Source organism: Rosa chinensis, chromosome 5 (assembly GCF_002994745.2).
Source record: "Rosa chinensis cultivar Old Blush chromosome 5, RchiOBHm-V2, whole genome shotgun sequence".
Taxonomy (NCBI): domain Eukaryota; kingdom Viridiplantae; phylum Streptophyta; class Magnoliopsida; order Rosales; family Rosaceae; genus Rosa; species Rosa chinensis.
Genome location: NC_037092.1, coordinates 85,389,604 through 85,397,533, shown reverse-complemented (window position 1 = coordinate 85,397,533; position 7,930 = coordinate 85,389,604). Strand labels below are relative to the sequence as shown.

The following is a 7,930-nucleotide window of genomic DNA, read 5'->3' as shown; positions in this document are numbered from 1 at the left end:
CTTAGGTCTAACATCTTTGCTAGGTTTGGAATGCCGAGAGCGATCATAAGTGATGGAGGATCTCACTTCTGCAATAAGTCAATTGAAGCTTTGCTCAAGAAGTATAATGTTACTCACAAGGTTTCCACACCTTATCACCCTCAGACAAGTGGGCAAGCTGAAGTGTCCAACAGACAAATCAAGCAGATTTTGGAGAAAACTGTTGGACCATCTAGGAAGGATTGGAGCCAACGAATTGATGATGCATTATGGGCATGTAGGACAGCATATAAGACGCCTATAGGGATGTCACCCTTTAGGTTGGTGTATGGGAAAGCATGCCATCTACCCGTGGAATTAGAGCATAGGGCGTGGTGGGCGGTTAAAGCCTTCAACATGGACCTAGATGAAGCTGGTTTGCATAGAAAGTTGCAAATTAATGAGTTGGAGGAGATACGGAATGATGCTTATGAGAGTGCACACATTTACAAAGAAAAGACGAAGGCTTTCCACGATAAGATAATTCGTGGGAAATCCTTTGTGGTTGGTCAGAAAGTTTTGTTGTTCCACTCTCGCCTCAAACTCTTCCCAGGTAAGTTACGATCTAGATGGGTTGGACCTTTTGTTGTTACTCATGTTTTTCCCCATGGTGCAGTTCAAATAAAGAGTGAAGTAACAAAGAATGAGTTCAAAGTGAATGGACATCGGCTCAAACCCTATTGTGAAGCATTGGTGGGCAAAAAGGTGGAGGAAGTACCCCTCCAAGATGCACCACCTTCTGAAGCTTAATTGGCGGTACACGTCAGGCTGAAAAGACGTTAAAACAAGCGCTCATTGGGAGGCAACCCAACTTTTTCATTTTTTTATTTTATTAGTTCGCTTTAATGTGTTTTGTGAATATGCAGGTGCAAACATTAAGAAAGGCAAGGAAATTTCCTTCCTTCTCCTCCTTTTTCCCCCATCATCACTTCTTTTGGAGTCCATATTACACAGAGCTTACGTTTTGGAAGTCAAGGCCTTGTGCCTTGAAGTTGGTGTCTAACTTTGGTCTTCTCCATAGGTCGTGAGCATTGGGAGGTCTTCAAGGGGGAGCTTTTCTATAATCTTTCTTATTCTTTCTATTTGCCTTTTGGATTTTCCTTCTCTATGCTTTTCTTGTGCATTGTGAGTTATATTGCCATACATTGAGGACAATGTCTAATTTAAGTGTGGGGGAATTAGGGAAATACAAATTTGTCAAATAGTTACCTCCTCGAAAACCGTTCAGTTTTCCCCACGCGCCAATAATCCATTCTTTTCCTAGATTTAGAGCAACTTTAATCACGTGGTACTGACACTTACTTTGACTCTTCTTTTTGACCGTCCATCCAAGGGTGGATATTTGCATGCCTATATCTTCCTCCACATTATAAACCCGAATTTCCAATCCCAAAATCATTCATCAACTCGAATATTTCTAACATCAATCTTTCTTAATTACTCATCATCATCACTCTTCAATTCTCGCATTCTCTCAATCCATCACCAATGGAACCACAAAGCCGGCATCCAACCAAGGATGGAGGAAGTAACAAAGTAGCCAGGAGTAGTGATAACATGCTTCGCAGGTAGAGCAGTACTCTGTGGATTCCCACTACAGATCATATAAGGATCCTCAAGGAGCTTTTCTACAATAAGGGATTTAGGTCCCCAACTATAGAGCAGATTCAGAGGATCTGTCTCCAGCTGAAATAGTACGGTAAGATCGAGTTCAAGAACGTCTATTATTGGTTCGTGAACCAAAGGGCTCAGGAGAAGCAGAAGAAGAGGTCCACTTCGGATGTTCATGTGCCCATGCAAAGATCAGGGCTTGTTGGTGATGACAATGTTACCAATTGGAAACATGAGGATCAGTATATTAACTTTGGATCTTCTGCACCTGCTTCTACTTCTTCCGCTGGTGTGATGAGTGCTTTTAACGGGCAGATAGGGAACTATAGCGGTTATGGATCCATGAACATGGAGAAGGGTCCTAGGGATTGTTCAATCTCAGCTGGAGGGGGAACTAGTTCTACTTTCTTTGACATGAATGTAGAACAAACTTTCATGGAACAAAGAGGAGAAGATCACCAGGAGATTGAAACCCTTTCACTGTTTCCCGTGCATGGTGAGGACATCTTTGGCAACATGAAGACTACTTCTGATGGAGGTGGCGGTCACGATGGTGGCTCTCACACTTCCCTTGAGCTCAGCTTTTCCTGTGAGGGCAAAGCTAGAAAAAGTTTCCGGAGCCGCTGACTCGGCTTAGTAGCTTCGCTAGTGTAGGAACACTTAGAATTGCCCCCTAAGAGTTGTATTTATGACTCTTTTTTTTTGAAATAAATATGCAACTCTTTATAGACAGTTGAAAGGACATCCTAAGACTCAAAATAAAACAAAAACAAGAACAACACATAAAGTGACGCAACATACAAGAAAAAACATTTTGGACTTAGGGATATTTCTCTTCTCCTTTCGGTAACTCCTTTGGAACATGAACAGGTGAAGAGAGGAACGATTTTGGCGGAGCTCAGCTCACTTGATTGACAGGGGACGAGACCCTTTATCAGCACTTCTCGTATCCAAACTAGACTTAGACATCAAATCCCATTGGATGTGCCTACGATGAAGAAGATATTTACCCAAAATTCATTTTGACTCTAATAATAAACAAACAACCAACGAAATAAAGAACAAAGATAAACAAAAACCGAAATATGAATATAAAACCTAAAACAAAGTTAACGAAAACTTTTTTTGTTTTTTGTTTTTTGTTTTTTAAGCTAAATGGGCTTAGTATTGTATAGTGCTGCCCTCCTAATGTTGCTAGGCATAGCAAAGAAATGATTATGGGCCTCAAAAACAGGCCTTCATGAATGGGCTTTGCGAGTGTAGGAACACTAGAATTATCCCCCATGTCTTATGCGAATAAACTGTCTACGACTCCTCCGAGTCCCAGACATTGGGAAAGTATTTCTTCAAGTATCTCCCATTGATAGGGTTATGATGGACATCTCCATCCAGGTCCTTGAGATGAAAAGCTCCTTTCTCTAAGATTTTATAGATGATGTACGGGCCTTCCCATCTTGGAGTCCATTTGCCGCGACCATCTAATTTTTCACCAAGCAGGAGAACTGCTTTCCAAACCAACTCTCCTTCTCTGTAACTCCATCCCCGCGTCCGCTTGTCATAGGCGCGAGCGACTCATTGCTTTTCCATGACCAAATTATCTAAAGCCTCCAAGCGCTTTTCGCTAAGGTCTTCATGTTCCTGCCACATAGCCTGAACGTAGTCTTCTCTAATGAGATGATGTTGCTCTTGAACTCGTAATGATTGGACGTTGACTTCCATCGGCAGGACTGCATCATGGCCAAGCATCAAAGCATAAGGTGTTGTCGCGGTGGGATTCGGCTTAGAGGTGCGGTAGGCCCAAAGAGTTTCATAAAGTGTCTCATGCCACTGTCGTGGATTAGCTTCCAACATTTTCTTCAGCAAATTGATAATGATCTTGTTGCTGGCCTCCACTTGACCATTAGACTGAGCATAATATGGATTGGTCCCCATTCTCTTGCCAGTTTATCAACATCACCACCCATGAAAGCTGCCCCCCGGTCCGAAACAAAAACTTATGGGATTCCAAATCTGCAGATGATGTTTCTGAATAGGAATTGTCGCAACGTGCCACTAGATGCTTCCTTCAAAGGTTCTGCTTCAACCCACTTTGTAAAGAAATCAGTCGCGATGATGATGAACTTGTGTTGAAGTGATGAATGTGGGTGAATCATCCCAATTAAATCCAGTGCCCATCCTCTTGCGGGCCAAGGCTGTATAATGGGTGCATTGGAATATTAGGAACATGCTGGAACGGCCCATGAGCTTGGCAATCCAAACAACCTTTAGCGGACGCAATACAATCCTTCAAGATACTGGGCCAAAAATATCCATGTCGTCTGAGCAACCATCGCATCTTTAGACCTGCTTGGTAAGCTCCACAAATGCCAGAATGAACTTCGCGCATGAGTTGTTTCACTTCGCGGTAGTAAATGCATCTGAAATCCACGCTATCTTCTCCTCTTCTGCGAAGTTCATCACCTCTGAGAAAGTAGTTGAGGGCAAGATAGCGAATCCTTCTATCTGTGGTCTGATCAGGATGCTTGAAATAATTGATCAAATGGATGCGCCAATCCACGTCAATGGATTCCAGGGTCGAGACTGAGGTTTCGTCTGGAGGATCTCTTCTCGCCATCCATGAAGGAAGCGTGCGATGCTCGACTTTAAGGATTCTCTCCCGTACGCCATATCTCAATGTTACCCCTGTTGCCAGCTGGGCCAACTAGTTCGCAGCAAAATTACTCTCGCGAGGAATGTGCTCAAGATGTACGTTATCAAATTGGTCCAACAGTTCTAATGTCCTGTTCCAATAAGGGACCAACGTGAAGCTATTGCATCTAAACTCATTGCACAACTGATTGATAACCAAGAGAGAATCGCAAAGTATCTGTTCTTGACCCGTCAAAATATAACACCCAGGGCTGGAGTGAGACTGTGGCTTGATACAGCGCAGCGTACTCTGGTAAGCACGCCAAATCTAGGCAATCTAAAGTTGTGGCAGCGACCTCTAAATCTCTAACCACGGGGACATCCAGCATAGGGTGATGTGCCAGAAAGTCCACGATCGCTTGCCCCTTTTCTACTTTCTGTGGGACATACTGTAGTGAGAATTCTGATAAGGCGAGCACCCACTTGCCAATACGGCCTCTCAGGATAGGTCGTGATAGCATATACTTGACTAGATCGGTTTGAGCAATGATGCAAGTAGTAAAGGACAACATGTAATGCCGCAACTTGCATGCTGCAAAGTATAATGAAAGACACAGCTTTTCCATTGGAGTGCACCTTGTTTCGCAATCTGTGAGTGTCCTACTGAGGTAAAAAATGGCATGTTCGACACCCTCTTCATCATTCTGAGCGAGGAGGCTGCCAATGGAAGCCTCAGCCGCTGAAACATACAACTTTAATGGAAATCCAGCTCTGGGAGGAACAAGTACTGGCGGGCTCGCCAGATAGGCCTTGATTTTGTCGAAAGCCGCTTGATGTTTAGGTTCCCACACAAACTCGTTTTGTCCTTGCAACTTCAGCAGTGGGGAAAATGGCTGGATTTTGCCGGCAGAGTTAGAAATGAATCATTGCAAAAAGTTGATCTTACCCAGTAGTCGCTGTAATTCTTTCTTCGTTCGCTGGGGAGATGCTTTGATGACCTCGTTTGCCTTATCCTCAAGGACCTCAATGCCCCTTTGATGGACAATGAATCACAGGAAATCGCCTACTTGAACTCCAAAAACGCACTTGGCCGGATTCATCTTGAGCTTGTGTAGCCGCATGCGCTCGAAAACTTTTTTGAGATCCACGAAGTGATCTCCACTCTTCTTAGACTTCACGATGACATCATCAATGTAAACCTCTAAGATCTTCCCAAGTATGTCATGGAAGATCAGGTTCATGGCTCTCTGATATGTTGCTCCGGCATTCTTCAGTCCAAAAGGCTTGACCACATATTCAAAAACTCCCGTGAACCAAGGGCAGCGGAATGCGGTCTTGTATCTATCTTCTTCAGCTATCGGAATCTGGTGATATCCCGCTATGTCATCCATGAAAGATAACAGTTCTTGCCCTGCAACTACGTCTACCAACATGTCCGCAACAAGCATGGGGTAGACGTCTGTAGGTGTAGCCAAATTAAGGTCTCTGTAATCCACGCAGATCCTCATCTTGCCATTCTTCTTGCGAACAGGCACTATATTGGACAGCCACTGATTGTACTTGGCTACCATGATAATGCCCGACTTGTGCATCTTTTCGACTTCCTCTTTGACCATAACTTGGGTCTTCGATTTCATTCTTCGCGGTTCTTGCTTTAAAGGCCTCTTATCAGGCAGCGTTGGTAGTTGGTGGCATACCAAGTCTGGTGATAGGCCTGGCATGTCCTCGTATTTTTCCGCGAAACAGTCCTTGAATTCCAGCAATAATTCGACGAGCCTCTGTTTCTCGCTAGGCTCTAAGTAAGTGCTGATAGCCACTTCTATAGGCTCATCAGTTGTTCCCAGATTGACCTTTTCAGTAGGGTCCCTAACCTTCGGAGGTGTGTTATCCAATGCCGCTGGAGCAAGCTTAATCTCTACTTCCTCCTCTTCTTGGTCCGTGAACTCTTCATTAACAATTTCTAAGGTCGCGACTTGATCGTAGGCCTCTTTTTCACCAAGTATGAGGATAGCCTCTCGTACAAGGAATGGAAGGCCTCTATCCCTTCCTCTGGAAGGTCGTAATCCATTAATTACCCATTGCGTGGGGCACAGCATGGCCAGGCCTCGCTAGGTCTTCTTTTGCGAGCGTGAGCCCCCACTGTGCCAACTCGGAAGCCGTCACCCCTGTGGAACGGTCCTTATTGTCGATGCTACTGACTTGCAATGGAGTAATTGGCTCCAAATAATACTTGGCATCTACGTAATTCGCGGAAACAGAAAAAGGGCGAGGGTCTGCTTTAATTATCTCAGCCTTATTTGTCACCCTATTCCACATAATAAGCTCTTGGTGGAGTGTTGACGGAACATAATAGCTCCGATGAATCCAATCTCTTCCCAGGATGACACTCTAGGCCGCGTAACAATCCGTAATGAAGAAAGCATAAACGCTTTTAGCGGGACCCACCTTGATTTTTAGGAACAGTAAACCTAACGTCTTAGTTACTGTGCCCGTGAAGTTCTTCAATGTGAGAGAGGTAGACTGGATCTTCTCCTTCTTGATTCCCAAAAGCTGCATGGTCCTTGTAGTAATGACATTTATAGCCGTGCCCGTATCAACCATTATCTTTTTTACCTTAGTCCCATTAACTTCCGCTGTGATATACAAAGGTCACATGTGTTGCACCATAGCAAGTGTGGGTCTTGTGAAGCTCATGAAGAAACCCTTGCTGTTAGCATCTTCAGTCTCAAGGAACACTGCTTCTTTCACTAGCGTTGTTGAGGCTGAAGTGATCTGCAACTGCTGTTCTCCAATGACGTTAGCTTCTACGCATTCCTGCGTAGTGATTGGTAAGGCATACTTAGCAGGGAGCACATAAACCATATTGCAAGAGGTATCCACCATTTCTGTTTCGTCCATGTCATCATCAAGATTGAGCTTGGGTTCATCTGCTGGGATATCGGCATTGAACTGTTTAACCATGAAAGCAACCAATGATTCCTCTACTGGGATCACCGCCTTGGCTTGTTCGTGCTCCTGTACTATAGGAACCTGGTTCAGTGACTCTAAAATTTGTTTCGCCGCTGGCACTTCCTCTGGGAGAGTGACCACCAAGCTTTGAACTTTCGACATAATCGCTGACCGATTGTCTTTGCCCCCTAGCCTGTCAAAGATGGAACGCTCACTATTTCTTCCTTCGCGAGATATTCTCCGCCAAACATTGACTTTACGAGCTGGCGGCGGTTCTTGCCTCGCGGGAAATAGAAACTTCTCCTAAGCACTGCTCTTAGGGGCACATGGCTTTTGCTCTTGGCGCGTTACTTTGGGCTGCGGTTTCTGAACTTGAGGGGAAACGAATCTCTTGGAGGCCAGTGCCTCCAACCGTCTCTGATACTCTTCTGAAGGTTTCAGTATTTACGATGGTTTGATCAATCCTTGATCTAGTGCTTCCAAGGTTCTCTTTGCTTCTCCAAACCTCCGCTAGAGTTTTCTCTTCCTTGAAGAGCTCATCTCCACCGCCTTGCCCTTCTTCTGTGTATACCATCTCCTTTTTTTGATGGAGAATGTCGACACAGGCGGAATGTAAGGTATGGTAAAAACCCCTTGCCGCTTATCTGCTTGCCCTTCTTCCCTCGCCGTCTTCAACTTTTTGAATAAGTTTGAGTCCCTTGGAGAAGGAGTTTCTGAACCACTG

General features: G+C 44.5%; 1 pseudogene; it reads left to right on the top strand.

Moving 5' to 3' along the window:
- Positions 1-1,506: 1,506 nt before the first annotated feature.
- LOC112164344 lies at positions 1,507-2,256 on the top strand (annotated as a pseudogene).
- The last annotated feature ends 5,674 nt before the right edge of the window (positions 2,257-7,930 follow it).